Source organism: Neoarius graeffei, chromosome 8 (genome assembly GCF_027579695.1).
Source record: "Neoarius graeffei isolate fNeoGra1 chromosome 8, fNeoGra1.pri, whole genome shotgun sequence".
NCBI classification, from domain to species: domain Eukaryota; kingdom Metazoa; phylum Chordata; class Actinopteri; order Siluriformes; family Ariidae; genus Neoarius; species Neoarius graeffei.
The window spans coordinates 81,403,035-81,423,250 of record NC_083576.1 but is presented as its reverse complement, the minus strand read 5'-3'; positions in this window follow the sequence as shown (position 1 = coordinate 81,423,250).

Below are 20,216 nucleotides of genomic sequence, written 5' to 3'. Positions count from 1 at the left end.
TCTTTAGCAAACTGCAGACAAGCAGCAATGCTCTTTTTGGAGAGCAGTGGCTTTCTCCTTGCAACCCTGCCATGCACACCATTGTTTTTTCAGTGTTCTTCTGATGGTGGACTCATGAACATTAACATTAGCCAATGTGAGAGAGGCCTTCAGTTGCTTAGAAGTTACCCTGGGGTGATTTGTGACCTCACCGACTATTACACGCCTTGCTCTTGGAGTGATATTTGTTGGTCGACCACTCCTGGGGAGGGTAACAATGGTCTTGAATTTCCTCCATTTGTACACAGTCTGTCTGACTGTGGATTGGTGGAGTCCAAACTCTTCAGAGATGGTCTTGTGAGCTTTTCCAGCCTGATGAGCATCAACAACACTTTTTCTGAGGTCCTCAGAAATCTCCTTTGCTCATGCTATGATACACTTCCATAAACATGTGTTGTGAAGATCAGACTTTGATAGATCCCTGTTCTTTAAATAAAACAGGGTGCCTACTCTCACCTGATTTTCATCCCATTGATTGAAAACACCTGACTCTAATTTCACATTCAAATTAACTGCTAATCCTAGAGGCTCACATACTTTTGCCACTCGCAGATATGTAATATTGGATCATTTTCCTCAATAAATAAATGACCAAGTATAATATTTTTGTCTCATTTGTTTAACTCTGTTCTCTTTATCTACTTTTAGGACTTGTATGAAATGCTGATGATGTTTTAGGTCATATTTATGCAGAAATATAGAAAATTCTAAAGGGTTCACAAACTTTCAAGCACCATTGTAACACTTACATGAAGATCATTAGAAAAGCTACTAAACAACCACTCAAATGTTTGCTAGCATGCTAATAACTCCTACAATGGCGGCTAGCTTGCATTATAATAGCTAACTACTACAACACAAACTCACTAGTCAAATGTCTCTGTAACGGTTCGTATGGGTGGGTGGAGCACAGAGGACAGCAGGACAGAGATCAGGTTCTGAAATAGGGGTTTTATTGCCACAGTTTTCAGTGAACAACTCTTAACTAGACAGACACACACACACACACGACTGGCGTCTGGTTCGGGGGTGTGCTCCTCTGCTCATCCCACCAGAACTAATATAAAGCGGTACCCTCATGTTGACCGATCTAATGGCCCGACGAGATCCATCCCAATTCTTTTGAACGGGGTCTCGATTAACGGTAGAGGGCGCAAAGGCGCTTTTGGAATGGCCGCTGGGTTTACTAACTGGCATTCGCGGCACGCCGTACACCACCTACGGACATCGCCGCGAATCCCTGGCCAATAGAATCGGGCCATTATTCGGGCTAGTGTCTTATCCTGCCCTAGGTGTCCAGCCATGGGATTAAAGTGAGCTGCCTGGAATACCAATTCCCAGCGGCTCTTCGGAATTAAAAGCTGTGTGACTTGCTCTTTGGTCTGAGTGTCCTGCATCACTCGGTATAATCTATCCTTCATAATCGCGAAGTAGGGGAAGGACGTGGTGGCGTTCGGCTGGAGCGTTTGACCATCGATTACTCTCACTTGGTCAAATGCATGCCGCAGAGTCTCGTCTCGCAATTGCTCTAATGGGAAATCCGCGAGGGATTCCCCAACAGAGAGAGGATAGGCCGGCGGCTCCTCACTCTGACGCGGAGATGACGTAGACGGCTCTGCGACAGCTGCTCCCGCCAAAGCGACACCGGGACCTCCCCCTGTTAAATGGCAGGACCCACTCTTCACCAAGTGTGTCATTAAATCCCAAAATCCCGGCCAATCAGTCCCCAAAATTAAAGAGTGGGTACGGCGAGGATTAACCGCCGCCTTCACGATGAATTTTTCCCCTCGGAAAAAAATGTGGACCAACACCAAAGGGTAGCTGTGAACATCCCCGTGCACGCACAACACCTTCACCCCCTGTGCTCCTCCCAATGCCTCGTTTTGCACCAGGCTTTGGTGAATTGAGGTCTGATTACAACCAGAATCCACCAACGCCTGATATGTATCCCCTTGGATACTCACCGGTATGCGATACGCTCCGGCCCGATCGAGGGCGGCTCCTGGCGCGTCGGGGATCCGAACCACCGCGCCCACCTCCATCACCGTGCACTGTTGTTGGAGGTGGCCCGGCTCCCCGCAGCGCCAGCAAACCGGCCCAGGCTTCCTCTCCGCACCGGTGTTCTGGGGCTCACTCACCTGAGGGGGGGGGGAGAGACAGACACAGAAGGGAGAAACGGGAGGACACCGCAGGTGTGGCGGGCCGGCACAGGTGGCGCTGGCCCCCGCCTCCGCGGTGGGGGAATGGGGCGAGGACGAGACACAGGAGGAGAGAGAGAGAAGAGGAGAGAGAAGAGGCTGTCTGCTGTCCTGCCACCGGGACAGCCGCCATATGGTCCTCCGCCAGCTCCATTGCTTGATCCAGCGACGCCGGGCGGTGGCACTGGACCCACTCCGCGGTTCCTGCTGGCAAGCGAGCGACGAACTGCTCCAGTACCACCTGGTCGATGATCCCCTCGGCATCGCGGTTGTCTGCCCTCAACCACCGCCAGCAGGCATCCCGGAGTTGCTGGCCAAACGCGAATGGCCGGCCGACTTCCTCCAAGCACAAAGCGCGGAAGCACTGACACTGCTGCTCAGGGGTGCGCCCCACACGCTGGAGGATGGCCCGGCGGAGGTCCGTGTAGGCCAGCCGGCGGTTGGCAAGGAGCTGTAGCGCAGCCAGCTGCGCCTCTCCCGTTAGCAGGGGGAGGAGGCGCGCCGCACGCTGCTCCATCGGCCACCCCGAGGTCTCCGCGACTTGCTCGAAGAGCATGATAAATGCCTCAGGGTCGTCCTGCGGGCCCATCTTGGTTAGGGTGAGGGGGGACGGGCCCGCGGTGGGAGAGCTGGTGGACCCTGCCGACGCGAGGAGGTGCCGGAACGCCTCATGATCTTCTTGCTGGGCCAGCATCAGGGCCTCAAACCGCTGTTCCTGTTCCTTTCAGAGGGAGACTAGCACCTGGTGCTGGCTTTGCTGGGCCGTGGCAAGGGTGTGGACCAGTTCGGCGAACGGGGAGGACTCCATGGGGCTGATCGGCTGCTGCGCTCCACGTCCCAGGTTTCGGCACCACTGTAACGGTTCGTATGGGTGGGTGGAGCACAGAGGACGGCAGGACAGAGATCAGGTTCTGAAATAGGGGTTTTATTGCCACACTTTTTAGTGAACAACTCTTAACTAGACAGACACACACACGACTGGCATCTGGTTCGGGGGTGAGCTCCTCTGCTCTACGCGCTCCCTCCTTAAATAGGGCGCGGTCACTGGGAAGACACACACAAACACAGGTCAACTGACCTCAGGTGTAGTGATTCTGCCACTTACCTTCCCTGACTCCGCCCTCCTGTCACAGACCGGCGCTTGACCACGCCCCCGCTGCCACAGTCTCCTAACAAAACAAAACTCCACACATCAACAATTACAATTGAAAATTTTTTTAATTAAATAACAGAGTAGATTTTATTCCATTTGTTATTAGTCTTGGCATAACGCTTCAGTTAATCTATGTCCTTGTGAATGAGCTGTTTGTGTAGAAACGATGTCATATTAGATTAAAAAGGTCGCTGTAATAGCCAATAGATTTGCAGTTGCACAATTCTATCAGTGTTGCTGTTAGAGAAAATAACTCAACACCCTTTGACCAATCAGAATGAAGAATTCATTAATACTTTGGTATAATGAACAGTGTGTCATGACACTCATGTGAAAACTGTGCAAAATGTCTTTATTCCCCCCATCAGGTCTCCTTCTGTTATGGGAATTCTGGTTGCAGACAGAACTTTTCTGGGAGAAATCGGCAGCCTGGACGCAGGAATGGAGGTTTACGGAGGAGAAAATGTAGAGCTTGGTATTCGGGTGAGATCTAATAAGTTTTGTGTTGTTGTTGTTAGTATGTGGCTTTAATTCACCTGTAAAGCAAAACCTGATCTGATGATGTTCATGTTCAGGTATGGACGTGTGGTGGGAGCATTGAGGTAGTTCTGTGCTCCAGGATCGCCCACATAGAGAGAGCCCACAAGCCGTATATGCCCGATCTGAGCCAAGTCATGAAAAGAAACGCACTGCGTGTGGCTGACATTTGGATGGATGAGTACAAGTATCATGTTAACATGGCCTGGAATCTTCCCCTTAAAGTGAGTGCAGACAATACACTACAAATGACAGTTGAAAAACACTTGAGTACGCTGCTGTGATATTTATTATTAATACTTTACAGTGTCATATAATGCAAATTAGTTGTTTTATTTAAATACAGTATTGTTAGTACATATTTTGGTCACCAATTATCTCATCGTATTATTTATAAAGAATAAACCATTCCGTGTTGTGATGTTATAGAAAAATAACCAACGACAATGTGGCATGATGAAGCAGAGTAAACATGAATGCCAAAAAAGTTGATTCTTTTCCTAAAACAGTGTGCTCCATAGGGTTTTATTAGCTCATCTGGTCATAAGGCCGATGATCTGTTGCCATGGCGTGGCATTCACCGTCTGTCTGTCATCCATGATTCAGTTAAATTGTATCTCCTCCATCAGTTCTCCATGAATTTCCGTTCCAATTGTTTTGTTTGAAAGAACTCATCACTCCGCATAAAACTTGGTCATTGTTTTGTCAAATATTTTGCTGGCAGATTCTGGGCCCCCATGAGGACCCAGGGTAGAATAGGTCCCCAGCACCCCCTTGCTGATCGTGAGAGGTGACAAATGGGGCAACTTGTTTGCTGTGAGTTGCAACACATGTCAGTGGAGGAAGAGGTCCTGGCCCTTGAGGAATGTGCTTTGCTGCGGCTACCACAGGTTCAGCACCGTCCTTTGGCTCCTACTTCACGTAGACCAGAGGTTCGAGGGGTCCGATCCAATCAATCAGCTTGTCAAGGTTTACTATGTAACAGTACTTTTTCACTTCCCAGAAGGCTTTGACTGAGGGTCAATTGAGTAATATGAACAGACTTGTTTGTTTGCTCAAGTATACCATTCCTGTATCCTTGGTGCACATCTGGAGGAAAACCATGGCTCTGTGCATCCCCTTGTTGGGCTCCAAGGTGGGTGAGGAGCAGGAATGATGAATCAAAAAGTCACAAATATGGCTAACAAACAAACCCCCAAAAAACGAATATTGGAACACGATTTGGATGAGCTAGAAACTATCTGGAAGTCTCCTCCAAAATATGACAACTCAGAGAGGTTCATAATTTTAGAGTCTCTGTCAGTAGACATGCCCAGAGGTGAGATGATGGTGCAATGGTTAGCACTGTAACCTCACACCAAGAAGATTCTGGGTTTGAGCCCAGTGGCTGACGGGGGCCTTCTCTGTGTGGAGTTTGCATGTTCTGCCTATGTGGGTTTCCTCTGAGTGCTCTGGTTTCCCTCACAGTCCAAATACATGCAGCTAGGTTAATTGGCTACTCTAAATTGCCCATAGGTGTGAATGTGTGTGTAGCAAAGCAAGAGAACAGTCACCTTATCCTGCCTTGAACCCAGGTCTACATGGTGCCAAACCTGCACCCTGATCACAACACCAAAGAGCCAGGCTCGTTGGTATGGCAGTCAGAGCACATACTCAACTGTAGTGATGGGCACTCCATCACACTGCCCTCTTCTTTGGGAGGTGCACCCATGCACTTCACACATACAGGTGTCCCTCACGCATCTGCCAGCCGTACTTCTCCCATACCAGGGTGCCCCACGCACTCGTGCTTCATCCATCTCTGGGGTCCCTTGCACAGGGGCCACCTATCCTGGGGGTCCCTCATACAGCTCAAACACAGGGCACCCCTCCAATGGCCTCACGGCAAGCCATTCCACTTCTGACACCATCTGTAGCAAACCGAGAGAGCAGTCACCTTATCCTGCCTTGAATCCAGGTCTACAGGGTGCCAAACCTGCACCCTGACCACAACACCAAAGAGCCAGGCTCATTGGTATGGCAGTCAGAGCACATACTCAACTGTAGTGACGGGCACTCCATCACAGAGTGGTTGTTTCCCAAGCCCAGAAATGGGAGGGTTGTTGCAGGAAGGGCATCCGGCGTAAAACTATGCTCCAATTAATATGACATGGCTCTGTAGGGTCCATGTGGCAGTACCCCGACCTGGCGATAGTGCTGGACAAGGGAGATGATGATGTCACTAGACATGCCCCTTTCTAAGCTGTCCCCTTTCACTGTACAGAAAGGAAATTTGTTATTAAAAAACACTTTCATCCCCATTCCAAAAGCGACATGACCAAGTGGTATACGCCAGGTGTTGGATTGGGCATGTAAGGCTCACCCACAGTTTTTTATTAAAAGGTGAAGAGCCACCAACATGGCATCTATGCAAGACATTCTTGACAATCAAGCATATTTTACTCTGCTGCCCTGGGCTAAACAGCACAAGATAACTTTTTTTACTCAGAAAATACCTTGGATGATGTTCTTAAGAAAGTGCCATCCCCAAAAGTCTTTGAGTTTCTGTCACGTGTTTTTAAAGCGGCTCATTCAGTCATTTATTCATTAGTTTTATTTATTTTATACATTTTTGTAATTTTCTTTGTTTTAATTATTAGCTCATCTGGCTGATAGGTGATGAGTTTATGCCATCATGTGCTGACCGTCGTCCGTCTGGCATCGTCCACATTTCACAAAAATCACTTCTTTGTTCTCAATTCTTCACCTTTTTTTATTGTTTTTGGCAGGAAGGTAGGTCTGCCTGGAGTGCATTTAGCCTCTACCCAAATTTACATAATTGCAATTAATAATGAAGATATAGACTAATTAAGCCCTAACAAGCAGTTTCCACACAAATCGGTTCTCTCTCTCAATTCTCCAGCAATTTTGATTCTTTCTGGCATGAAGGTAGGGGTACCTAGGGTGCATATAACTTCTACCCAGATTTGCTTAATTACAATTATGAATGACGTTATGGACTAATTAAGCCTTAATGAGCAGTTCAACAAAAATCGCTTCTTTTCAGTCGATTCCTCGTCGTTTTGGATTCTTTCTGGCAAATAGATCGGTATTCCTAGGGTGCATATACAGTGGTCCTTGAAAGTTTGTGAACCCTTTAGCATTTTCTATATTTCTGTATAAATATGACCTAAAACATCATCAGATTTTCACACAAGTCCTAAAAGTAGATAAAGAGAACCCAGTTTAACAAACGTGACAAAAATATTATACTTGGTCATTTATTTATTGAGGAAAATTATCCAATATTACATATCTGTGAGTGGCAAAAGTATGTGAACCTCTAGGATTGGCTGTTAATTTGAAGGTGAAATTAGAGTCAGGTGTTTTCAATCAGTGGGATGTGAGTGGTTTTATTTAAAGAACAGGGATCTATCAAAGTCTGATCTTCACAACACGTTTGTGGAAGTGTATCATGGCACGAACAAAGGAGATTTCTGAGGACCTCAGAAAAAGCATTGTTGATGCTCATGTAGGTTTAATTGGGATTAATTAAATTATAAATTATGTAATAATTGATAATTAAATTAATCAATTTATAAATAAAGATCAGTCTCATAAAATCTTAAATTATTAATCTTAATACTCACCGTGAATGGTTACACTCAAGATTAATGGTAGCTCTGTATTAGATGGGAAACCCAGTTGTATACAAAAGCTAAATTCTGAAGGAAAAAGGAGTTCTAAATAGTTGACCTTGTGAATAAACAACAGGAACAAGTAAAATGCAATTAATTTTAATTAGCTTTTATTTGTCTACTACTCACTAATAATAATAAACTCAAAATACATTCAATGTCAGCAAAGGTAATAACAAGACAAAACAATGGAACAATTACACCTGGACTATAAATTTGAGGGAAAGAGAGAGAGAAAGAGATAGAAGAAAAAAAGAAAAGAATCCCTTGTGTGCGTGTGTGTGGAGGTGGGTGTGTGTGTGTGTGTGTGACCTAGCTTGTCGTTAGCTAAAACAAAGGAATGTTAGCTAAATAGAACAAAGGATTAGCTCTGTGGCTAATGTGTGCTTTGTGTAGGTATCTGTGGGCAGATGCTAATGCTAGCCACTCTGGCAATGCTTAAACAAAATGGCGGTCAGTGCCTAGGTGTCGTATCACAGGTAACTCAATGAGGAAGGTATCAAAATGGCGTCGGAAAAATGGCGCCTGCAGGCCTAGTCGAGAACACAAGCCTACCAGCTAGCAATAAGTTGCTAAGGAGAATCTGACCACGCTACAGCTGGATCCAAACACTGCACTTAACAACAATTTCCAACAGACTATCTAGGCAAAGAACTCAACGCGAGAGAGAGAGAGAGAGAGAAAGAGTGTGAGAGAGTGTGTATATGTGTTGGATGGAGAGAACTAGGCCTTGTAGCGGTCTAGCCTCGGAGCTTAAAATAACAAACTTGTCGCTGCGCTGCTAATCAGATAGGGAAGCTAGCAATGGAGTTAAGGAAAGATATCATGCAAGATACCCTGTCTAACAAGTTCAAAGAAAAAAAACAGAACCAAAACAAACAATAAAAACAAACAAACAAACAATAAAAACAAACAAACACCTTCCGTGTCTGAGCGGGTATGCTAAATAGCTCAAAGCTTAAACATGACCCTAACAACCATCTGAATAAGCTACAAATTAAAAATTTGCCCAAGTGCCTACTCAATGCGATGGAAGTTCTTTCTCCGATGTCCGCGCTGAGGGTCGCAGTCCGAGGAGAGGAGGTTAGCGGCGCGTTGCGTCCAACCGCGGCTAACGAAGCAGGGAGATGAAGGCCTAGCTGGCCCACGGTGCTTCAGGAGAAACCTCCGGTGATGCGTCGACGAGGAAAAGGCTGAGAGGAGCGAAGCTGTCCGCAAATGCCTCTTAGCGTGGAAAACTACTTAACTGTAGTTAAACTTTGCAAAGGTTTAGAATCAAAACCACTATATCGCTGAAACTTAGCGGGTCGTTCAAAAGTTCGGCCGAAACTAATTTGAACAGGCTGTTCTCAGACAATAGCGGTTAGTCTCAACACTGTAGGCGAGCGTGCCTACAGTCCGTCCGACCACTCCAGTAGTCAGAACATGAGAGAGCGAATCGAGGCGCTCTCGATACAGTTAAAGCAGTTCCACTTCACGTCACATCCGGGTGGAGCGCGCAAGGAAATTGTGGGATCGTTATAGGGGGCGCTGGCGAGTTACCAACATTCCCCCCTTGGCCATAGGCGCTGAAAGGAGTGATACCCTATGGGCACATGGTGTTTAGTCTGCGACCCACGGTCCCTAGTAATCCACAATGAGGTAGTTCCACAATGAGGTAGTTCCACAATGAGGTAGTTCCAAGGGTCCTTTCTGTGAAAAGTCTTTCAGACACAGTTCAACAGTTCAATTCATTTCATACAGTCCATAAGATGCATAGGCACTTGGGCATGAAAGCATAGGCACTTGGACATGAAAACAATTACACTATGGCTACTTAACTACCTTCTACATACAATATTTCACACAGCAAACAAAAATAATCAAAACTCCATAAAGGAAAATGGAAAAGAGGGGTTAGTTAGCGTGTTAGCAAGCCTACTCTTCAAGAAAGTTAGTGGAGGCCTTAGGCCTGATGGAGAATCGGACAATGCCACGATCTAATTTCTCAGGTGCGTAGATCGTTTTGTCCAGTTTGCGGTGTAGTGTCAGTATGTACCTGTGTAGAGTGATGGCTATGAAGACTGTGATAACCCAACCGCTAGCTAGAAATCCCAGCGCAATTCGGCTTATTAAAGATCCTTGATCGGACGAAGGGTTTGCGCGGTTATTCAAGAAAGTGGTAGCGATGCCAGTGGGCTTAAGATCGAATTGCACGGTTTTGGTCCCTTCCAGCAGTAGTTGTGCTTGGAGGGTGGAGTTTATCTCAAGTTCGTGACCTGGGAAGGCATCGGGCATTTCTATCTCGGTCTCATACTGGTCAGCGCTAAGGTGATGGAGGGTGATGTCACCCACGTGAACAGTGGCTCCTAGTGGGACACTTAGGAGAGAGGTTTCGTTAGGGATCTTCATTCTAGTGGCAGTGTTATGTTGATCATATGATACCAGAATCTCAGTTTGGGGAGTGTTGATTAGCCACCGATTACCAGCTCTTTCTACTCTAGTTCCTATTCCTTCATCTTTAATAGACAATTTGCCTGCACACTTCTGCTCGGGGACTTTTGTCAATCCACAGAGACGGTCTGTGGTGTCTCGGATAAAGGGATTGCTGGGGCAGACCCAGTGGATATCTTTGGTAGAGGTGCACATGTCTAAATTAGGGACGAGGTAGATAGAGGGGTTGTCATCGTGATAGGCTATGGTGGGAGGTGTCTGCAAACGTACGTGTACGTCGTTGTTCCAGAAACCTACATTAAGGACAGATTTGATTCTGTATGTTTTGCCGTTCAATAACAGGGAGATTGAGGATGAAGCCTATTTCTAGGTTTTGAGGGTTCACAAAAATGGGGATAGCACTGCCAAGACTATAAGCCAGATGAATCTGTGATGAGTAAACGTTAGTCGTGGTAGTAGATCGGAGTATGCTGTCAACCATGCTGAGGGGTATCAAATATGGTGGGATTTTACCTCCACTCAGGGTGCTGAGAGAGCTACTTACTTCTCTCATCAGGTCCTGCATTAGGTCTCGGATTACTCGGACGTACTTGACTTCGCTTCTCATGATTGTCGCTAGCCTGTCTACGGCATGTACTGTGTTCTTGATTAATGTAGAATGCATGTTAACGGTTAGTATGGTTCCCTGCAGGGTTTTGCCTAGGCCCTGCAGCTCCTCCTGTTGAGTTAGTAGTCTACCCTGGATTTCTGGCATTTCTTCCTTAAGAATGTTCATTTCTCGTTTGACCGCGGTTAGGCTAACGGTGTTAACGGCAGAGAGGCCCATTGAGAACAGAGAGCCAATGGCGGATGCAGCAGTAAGTAGTCCTCCGAGGAACCGTTTAGGGCGTGTTTTGCCGCTGAGTTCCTCCTCAGTGACTATGAACTTCTGTAACTGTTCGAGCATGTGAACTGTGGTACGCTTGGCGTGTTCGATGTTGGACCCAATCTCGGAGTCAGGCCCGGTTTCGAGGTTTGTTTGTGTGGGCGATCTAAAATGCTTACGGTACACGTCCCAAGGATCGAGGCGGGTGTACACGCGCTGGGTATGGACGCGGCAATTGGTGAGGAGCAGTCCTGGGGCATCTTGGAGAACGATGCCACTCGGCGGACCTGGTTCCACTATGTTACCGGCCAATGTGGTCTGCAGGACTAGGAAGATGCCGAGGATCCAGAGAGGGGCCATTCTGCAACATACAGGAGTTTGTTATTCCGATTTGAGTGGTAACGAGGGTGGTTACTTATAGATGCACGCTTATGGATTGAGAGGCATGCAACTAAGTTGGGCAGGCTATAACTTATTGTTTGTCCACCCCCCTATGGAGTGTGGACTGCTCAAAAAGCTTTATTTGGTTGCTATGGACCCATCTATACGAAGGCGCCTGGCTGGGCTTCGAAGTTTTGATGCGGTAGGCGACGGGGGACAGTTTACCGACGATTTCGAAAGGACCGGACCAACGGGGTAAGAATTTTCTGGCTACTCCTACCGGTTTGGTGAAATTGAAGTATAGGACTCTGTCGCCTACTTCGTACTCACGGTGTGTCGCCTTTCTGTCGTAGTAAGCTTTCTGTCCTTTCGCACTCTTTTCGAGGTGTTCCTGGGCCCACGCAAACGTGGCCTGCAAGTGGCGTTGCAAGTCGGTGACGTACTGGTGTGCGGTGTACGCAGTGGCAACGCTTAGGTCCTCTGGTCGGTAGAGGAGGTGTAAGGGAAGAACCATTTCACGGCCAGTCATCGTTTCGAACGGGGTGACTCCGGTGGTGCGGTGAGGAGTGGACCGAATGGCCATCAGCACCAGAGGGAGTTTGATGTCCCAATCTTTGCCATGGTGACTCACATACTTGCGAAGCATGCTCACGATGGTTTGGTTGGCGCGTTCGACCTGACCGGAAGACTGAGGATGATACGCGATGTGGAATTTTGCCTCGACTCCGAGCATCTCCCACAACACTCTCATGACCTCTGCGGTGAAATGAGTACCTCGGTCGGAATCAATGGATAGGGGCAAGCCCCAACGGCTGAACACATGGTTCATAAGAAGGAGAGCGGTGGTCTCTGCGGTTTCGTTTGGGGCGGGCAAGCATTCCACCCACTTCGTGAACGCGCAAGTGACGGTCAGGAGGTACTTATTACCTCGAGCTGATTTCGGCACCGGTCCGACCCAGTCTATCTGGAGATTAGACCAGGGGAATGAGATGCCTTTGCTTTGCAGTGGGGCGCGGTTCAACGGTTGGGCTGGTCGGAATTGGCAGCAAATCAAGCACCCTTTGACATACTCAGTAACGTCCTGAATCATGAAGGGCCAATAGACAATCTGTTGGAGTGTCTGGTAGGTCGCCTGAGCGTTCCTATGGCCCCCGCACGGGCTGTCGTGAGCGTACTGCAACATGACCCCCCTATGATCTGTGGGCACGACCCACCGGGGAGGTCCCTGGTTGCGTGGTGTGTACACCAGGAGTCCTTTCTCGAGTTTTAAGCCGTTTTTGAGATTGTGAAGGTGGTTTAAGTCTCGGGACTGTTGCAACTCTTGTGGGGAAATTGGGGACGCCACGGGGTCCGCAAGGAACTTACGGATTTGGTGGATCACGGGATCCCTTTCCTGCATAGACACCAGGTCGGCGTCCTGGGGCAGTCGGCCGAGTCGCACGGTTCCTGCTTGGGGTACTGCGTCAGTTTGACCTGCTCTAGCCTGTCGGCGAGTAATCGCGGTTACGTTATGGCGTGGCGTCTCGGGAAGCCATGACGGCTGGAATTCCCAAAGGGGGCCGTCCACGGCTCCCGCTTTGGCGAGGCCATCTGCCTCATCGTTACCGACTTTGTCAGGTCCTGGGACTTGAGAATGTCCCTTCACCTTCTTCCAATAGACGCACATTCCCTGTTCGGTTACGAGTCGATCGCATGCTAGGAAGAGTTCGGAGTGTTTCACTTCCTTGCCCCTTGCATTTTTCATGTCCTGCACCTTCCACGAGGGAAAGTGTGAGACGAAGCTATGCCTGGCATAATTTGAATCAGAGCAGAGGACTAACCGCTTGATGTTCTCACGGGCAGCTTGTTGCAGGACGATGAGCACGGCTGCTACCTCCGCATATTGGCTAGTCTTAGCCCCGAGTTGGTGTTGGTATTTCCCTTGTATAGGGCCGTTCGCCCATACGATACCGACACCGGCTTGCACTTTGCATTCATGATGGAATGAGCATCCATCTATGTAAGCGGTGGGGAGGTCTTTGCAGACGTTCTCGTCATAGTAGTGGTGGTCGGAGGGGAGAGCAGGTACGGTTGTTAGTTCGGTTTGATCTGGACTATTCTCGCAGTCGCAATGCTGGCATTCCGCCAGCCCTCGGCCAAGCACCATCTTGTGGTTCTGGGCGTACTTCACCTCGACGTCGTAGCCCTGTAGTGCCATCATCCAAGCTGCGATGCGACTGTTCGAAACTCTTCCCTCTCTCAGCCTCTGGCTGTTCAAGAACGAGACCGGTTGATGATTGGTCTCTATCACCACCTTCTGGCCACCAATGTAACTGCGAAAGTGTTCAACGGCCCAGACCGTGGCCAGCAGGGCTTTTTCGCAGTCTGAAAATTTCAACTCCACAGCACTGAGGGGCCGACTGGCGTATGCTACGACACGGCGATCTTTGTCATGCTGCTGTGACAGTGCAGCGCTCAGGCAGTGGGTGGAGAAACTAGCCTCCAAGAAGAACGGTTTGTCTTTGTCGGGATACGCGAGGCAGGGAGCAGAGCAGAGCTTCTGCTTCATGCTCTTGAACGCGAGTTCTTGAGGCTCACTCCACTGGAAGGGTTTATCCTTCCGGAGGAGCTCGGTGAGCGGTCGTGCTATCTCCGCGTAGTCCTCGATGAACTGTCGGGAGTAGTTGCAGACCCCTAAGAAGCTCCTGAGTTCGGGTACGTTGGATGGGGCTTTGGTGTCTTGGATAGCCCGCACCCTCCCTGACTGGGGTTCAATGCCATCTGGCCCGACGCACAGTCCAACGTATTCAACTTTGGTGCGACACCACTGCCCTTTGGTGACAGAGAGCTTCGCTCCTGCTCTGGACAGCTGAGACAGAACATGGCGTATCTCTTCGAGGTGTGCATCAAAAGTCTGTGACCTAATGAGGATGTCATCGACATAGATCAAGTTGCCACGAGCTGCGGCATCGCTCATTGCCTTATGCAAGAAGATGTTGAATTCAGCGGGGGAGTTCGCGTAGCCGAACGGACATCGGTTGAAAGTTAGCTGGCGGTTCCCAAAGGAAAAGGCCAGCTTGTGCTGGTCAGCTGGATCCACGCGCATGGTCCAGAATCCACTCGCCACGTCGGCGGTGGAGAAGAACTTTGCACCCTTCACCTTGGCAAGTTCCTGATCCAGATGGATCATGGGCCATCTTGACAAGGGCACTTGCTTGTTCAGCTGCCTATAGTCAATGGTGAGACGCCACTTGCCGTTCGGTTTCAGCACCGGCCACAAGGGGGAGTTGTAAGTCGAGTTACACTCACGAATGATCTGCTTTTCCAGCAGAGTGTCCAGTGTTTCTTGTATTGAGTCGTATGCGGCTAACGGGATTTTGTATTGCCGCACGAACGTCGGTGGAGCGTTCGGATCTGTTGGGATTCGGACGGTGTGGATGTCCGTGACTCCGCAGTCATTGGAATCTCGCGCCCAGATCGCCTTGAAGTCGTAGAACAGTTCACGGAGCTGTCGTCTCTGGGCGTCCGTGGTCAGGCTGTCAGCTTTCACCAGCTGTTGCTGAACTTCTCGTTCGAAGCCTGGGTACGGTTCACCTAGAGCTGAATCGACGACCTCAGTTGCAGGGGTGTCGTTGCTCGATTGCGTGGCAAGAGCGTACACCAGCATGTGTTTCGGGGTGTCAGTTTTGGTCATGACTATGCGCTCGTCGCAAAGCATGATGTGAGGTTCGATGCGGATCATGTGGAAAGGAAGAGTGATCCAGGGAGGTTCCACTGGATCGGAATGAGTGTCCGGCGTTGGCAGCTCACCAATGACTGGAATGGTGAGTTCAAAGTCATGGAATGCCTGGTCTATCAGAAGGCCTAAAGGCCGACGGGCGGGGATCGTGATGGCGTCCCGCGTGGAGTTTTGAACCAGGAGGTAAGCGGAACGATGACTCACTTCAAGCAGCGGAGTCCCACACACGGCTAAATCGAGCTCCATGAAGAATCTGAGAGGCTGGAAGAACGCCTGGGAGCTACGAAACTGTTGGTCTTTCATGATGACCAGCTTAAGAGGGGAACCAGCAGTCCTAGCGGGAATGACAATGTCAAATTCGCTAGCGACATGGCAGGCTTGGGGAATCGTTTGTCCTGACCGCATTTGTTCCAGGTCAGCTTGGAACGGGTGCTTAGCAGCGTCGGCTTGGGTCCAGATGACCCGGTTGACTAGGTCCAGTTGGGCTCCCAGTCTGACCAAGATGTCTGCCCCAATGACCAGTGGGTCAGGAAGTCCGGGGACGACACTCAAGAAATGAAGGAATTCTCTCTGACCGATGGCGAGCGACACGGCGCAGACGCCCGTGGCTTTGATGGGGCTCTGGGGTTGTTCGGCTGACAGTAGCCGGTGGCTCTTCTGCACAAAGACAGCGGAAGGAGTGCTCTGACGCACTATGTCGAACCACGTTTGGCTGATGGCTGACTTCTCTGACCAAAGCGCTAACCTGACGGCAGGTGCCGTGACGCCGTTGACAGCAATGTTGCCAGATATCCAGGGGTAGTACCTGGTTGGGGCAGATTCGCCAAGAAAGCAAAGGAAAGACGGGTGGCCATCAAGCGCGTTGCGGTTGAGAGGAGTGTCGGTTGAGTTTGGTGCGTCTTGACTCGGCTCAGGGTGGAGCGGAGTGGTCTCGAGGTTCTCGGGGACCTGCCCTGACTCAGCTATCAGTGGAGTAGCCTCCACGCTAACTTCATCGCAACAGGCTCGATCGTGACGACGAGGATCTGGGGTCTGTGGGGACGCGACCTGGGCCCACAGTTGCCCACGACGACAGTCAATGAGGGGCGCTAGCCTATCTGGTAGGTCTTGGCCAATGAGGAACGGTTCTACCCCAACAGAGCAGATGTAAGTGGGGTGAGTGATGGACATGCCCTGGAAGGTGAGTTCTAACCATGCAATGGTTGTTACTGGGGCTTGATTCTGGGTGAAGCTAACCAAGTTGACGTCACAACGTTCGGTTCTGATGGGTCTACCTTGCGCGCGCCGCGCATCAGAAACCTCTGCGAAGACTTTGGAACACATCAGGGTGATTTCTGACCCGGTATCTAAGAGAGCTTGGAGGGAAACGTTGCCTTCTACCACAACTGGGGTATAGATACGCTTGGCGTTGCCTTTCCTAACCAAATCTCCAAGAAACTGCGTCAGGGGTGCATCCTGCGGGTCAGGCTTCACTAACGGAGGGGGTGGTTTCAACTCATCGCTGCCTATTGGGCAGGGGTCCTTTCCCCACCCCACGAGGTAGACACGCGGTGGTGGTGGGGATGGGTCCCGGCCTAGTCATGCTGACGGTTCGTCCCTGTCCTTGCTCGGCTTACCCTTCCTGTTCTTATTGCTCAGCAGTTGTTTAACTCGTGCTAATTCGGTCCTCAGTTCTGCCATCCCAAGCGGCTCTTGGTTGGCTTGTTTAATCCGTGCTAATTCAGCCCTCAGTTCTGCCATCCCAAGCGGCTCTTGGTTGGCTTGTTTAGCGGTAGCTAGCTTAGGGCTCCGCTCCCTTCGAGAGGAGTTGCGATGGGGCCTTGACTGTCCGCTATTCTGAGATTTAGGGCCGTGACTGCCAGGTTTGCGGTTACCTTGCCCTTTGGCGTTGGGGCCCTGTTCCCCCTTGGCTCCAGCTTGTCGAACTTTCCAGTTACCTTTGGGTTGACTCGACGTCTGGTGGCCGGGGTTTGGGTTCGCCCAAGGGGGCCCGCGGTTTGGGGCTTCACCCCCTTCTAGGCCTAAGGACTGACCTTCCTGCTCATATAGGCTGAGGACTCTGGGATCGTCCTCGTGGCGGTCCGTGGGTCGGACGAACGTCTCCCACGTTAGTTGTGCGGTGCGACGCATTTCTCTCATAGTATGGGGGCGCTGGCGACACGCGAGTGTTACTTGGTTACGGATGCACGGGTGAAGGTTATGGAGGAAGAGGGACTTGAAGTTGCGATCTTCCTCTAGCCCGGGCTCGCTTCTGCCCTGAAAGTACGCTGCACGGAGCCGACGGTAGTACTCGCGAGGGTGTTCGCTTCGTTTCTGTCTGATCAGAATGGCACCCATCGTCGCAGCAGTCTCGTTCTCGTACAACGAGTATTCCTCTTTCAAGTACTTGCGTATCTTCTTGTAGTTGTCGAGGACTGACTGCGGTAAGGTCTCAACGAATGCTCGTACGCCGCTACCTAAAGTTTTCCAGACTAGTCTGGCCTTTTCATGCGACGTAGCCTCTGGCAGGTCCAGGAGGCTACGCTCGATTTCCCGGAAATAATCATTAACGCTTCGGTGTCTATGATTTTCCGGCTCAAAACGCTCTATGTCTTTTGCAAGGACGTCGATTTGGCGGATCCTAGTTTTGCGTTCTGCGACGAGGCGTTTTGATTTTGACCCGTAGGGGTCCTCGCTGTCTTCGCTATTTGAGCTGCTCTCATATCGCCTATGTCTGCGTTTCGGCTTGTAGGCGGCCTCTCCGTCAGAGGAGTCTGAGGGTACGTAGCGCGGCGTTTTCTGCGGGCTAGAGGCTGCAGCGATATTGAAGCGCGAGGGGGTGTAGTGGGGAGTAAAGTAAAAACTCCCAGCGCCACGAGGTGGCGATCGTGCGACTTTCACGCGAGTTGAGCTTGAGTGCGGTGTCTGATCTACCGTTCTAAGCTCAGGTTCTTCCTCCTCCAGAGCGGAACTCTGTTCTTGGGAGGGTTTGGCCGATCCCTCATCTGAGCGACGTGCTTGCGTCACTTCTTCCCTGAGGTATTCTATTTCGCGCTTTAGTTCATCTTGTGTGGCTCTCAGGCCCACGAGGCTACTCTCCGCGCTTTCTGCTCTCCTTTGAGCTTCGGCCAGTTGTCGTTTTAGTGTTCTTTTCTCTTGTTCGAGGGTCATACACACATGTTCCATTTCCTTATAGTAGATCATGAACAATTTGGGTAGCCCTTCTGGAAGAGTCATAGTACGCTCCTTAAGTTCCCTAACGGCTATGTGTATTTCATCAAAGCGAGCCTTTTGGTCCAGATCACAGAAGTAATTTCTCCTATCCTCCGGGACTTGGCCTAAATCGCCTACAACGTCGAAGAGAGAGAGGAGGGGCCCTTCTGACTCCCTTGATGGGGAACGCGACATTTTGTTCGAACTGTATTAATTAACTTAAAGGAAATTAATACTAGGTGTTGATTAGGTTAGAATTTAATTCAATCCAAGTTGCTAAATAATTGATGTGGTTTCTTAGCTACTTTGTTTTCACTAATGTTTCACTTGTATTAATTAGCTTAATTAATAATTAGTTAATAATAATGATTATTAATAATATTACTTAAGTACTTGGATTAGATATTACTCTAAGGTACTAATCAATTAAACCAGTTTATCAGCTAACTGTGGTTGGCAGCTGAATTTCAGTTCTGTGATTAACACACTGTTAATGATTCACCATTAAAGTCATCTGTGTTATACCTTGGCAGTTGATTTTGGGTATACAGCAGTTTACAAGTTATTGTTGAGAAATTCACAAGGTCATTAAACTAATCCTCACACGGGGCACCACTTTAATGTAGGTTTAATTGGGATTAATTAAATTATAAATTATGTAATAATTGATAATTAAATTAATCAATTTATAAATAAAGATCAGTCTCATAAAATCTTAAATTATTAATCTTAATACTCACCGTGAATGGTTACACTCAAGATTAATGGTAGCTCTGTATTAGATGGGAAACCCAGTTGTATACAAAAGCTAAATTCTGAAGGAAAAAGGAGTTCTAAATAGTTGACCTTGTGAATAAACAACAGGAACAAGTAAAATGCAATTAATTTTAATTAGCTTTTATTTGTCTACTACTCACTAATAATAATAAACTCAAAATACATTCAATGTCAGCAAAGGTAATAACAAGACAAAACAATGGAACAATTACACCTGGACTATAAATTTGAGGGAAAGAGAGAGAGAAAGAGATAGAAGAAAAAAAGAAAAGAATCCCTTGTGTGCGTGTGTGTGGAGGTGGGTGTGTGTGTGTGTGTGACCTAGCTTGTCGTTAGCTAAAACAAAGGAATGTTAGCTAAATAGAACAAAGGATTAGCTCTGTGGCTAATGTGTGCTTTGTGTAGGTATCTGTGGGCAGATGCTAATGCTAGCCACTCTGGCAATGCTTAAACAAAATGGCGGTCAGTGCCTAGGTGTCGTATCACAGGTAACTCAATGAGGAAGGTATCAAAATGGCGTCGGAAAAATGGCGCCTGCAGGCCTAGTCGAGAACACAAGCCTACCAGCTAGCAATAAGTTGCTAAGGAGAATCTGACCACGCTACAGCTGGATCCAAACACTGCACTTAACAACAATTTCCAACAGACTATCTAGGCAAAGAACTCAACGCGAGAGAGAGAGAGAGAGAGAAAGAGTGTGAGAGAGTGTGTATATGTGTTGGATGGAGAGAACTAGGCCTTGTAGCGGTCTAGCCTCGGAGCTTAAAATAACAAACTTGTCGCTGCGCTGCTAATCAGATAGGGAAGCTAGCAATGGAGTTAAGGAAAGATATCATGCAAGATACCCTGTCTAACAAGTTCAAAGAAAAAAAACAGAACCAAAACAAACAATAAAAACAAACAAACAAACAATAAAAACAAACAAACACCTTCCGTGTCTGAGCGGGTATGCTAAATAGCTCAAAGCTTAAACATGACCCTAACAACCATCTGAATAAGCTACAAATTAAAAATTTGCCCAAGTGCCTACTCAATGCGATGGAAGTTCTTTCTCCGATGTCCGCGCTGAGGGTCGCAGTCCGAGGAGAGGAGGTTAGCGGCGCGTTGCGTCCAACCGCGGCTAACGAAGCAGGGAGATGAAGGCCTAGCTGGCCCACGGTGCTTCAGGAGAAACCTCCGGTGATGCGTCGACGAGGAAAAGGCTGAGAGGAGCGAAGCTGTCCGCAAATGCCTCTTAGCGTGGAAA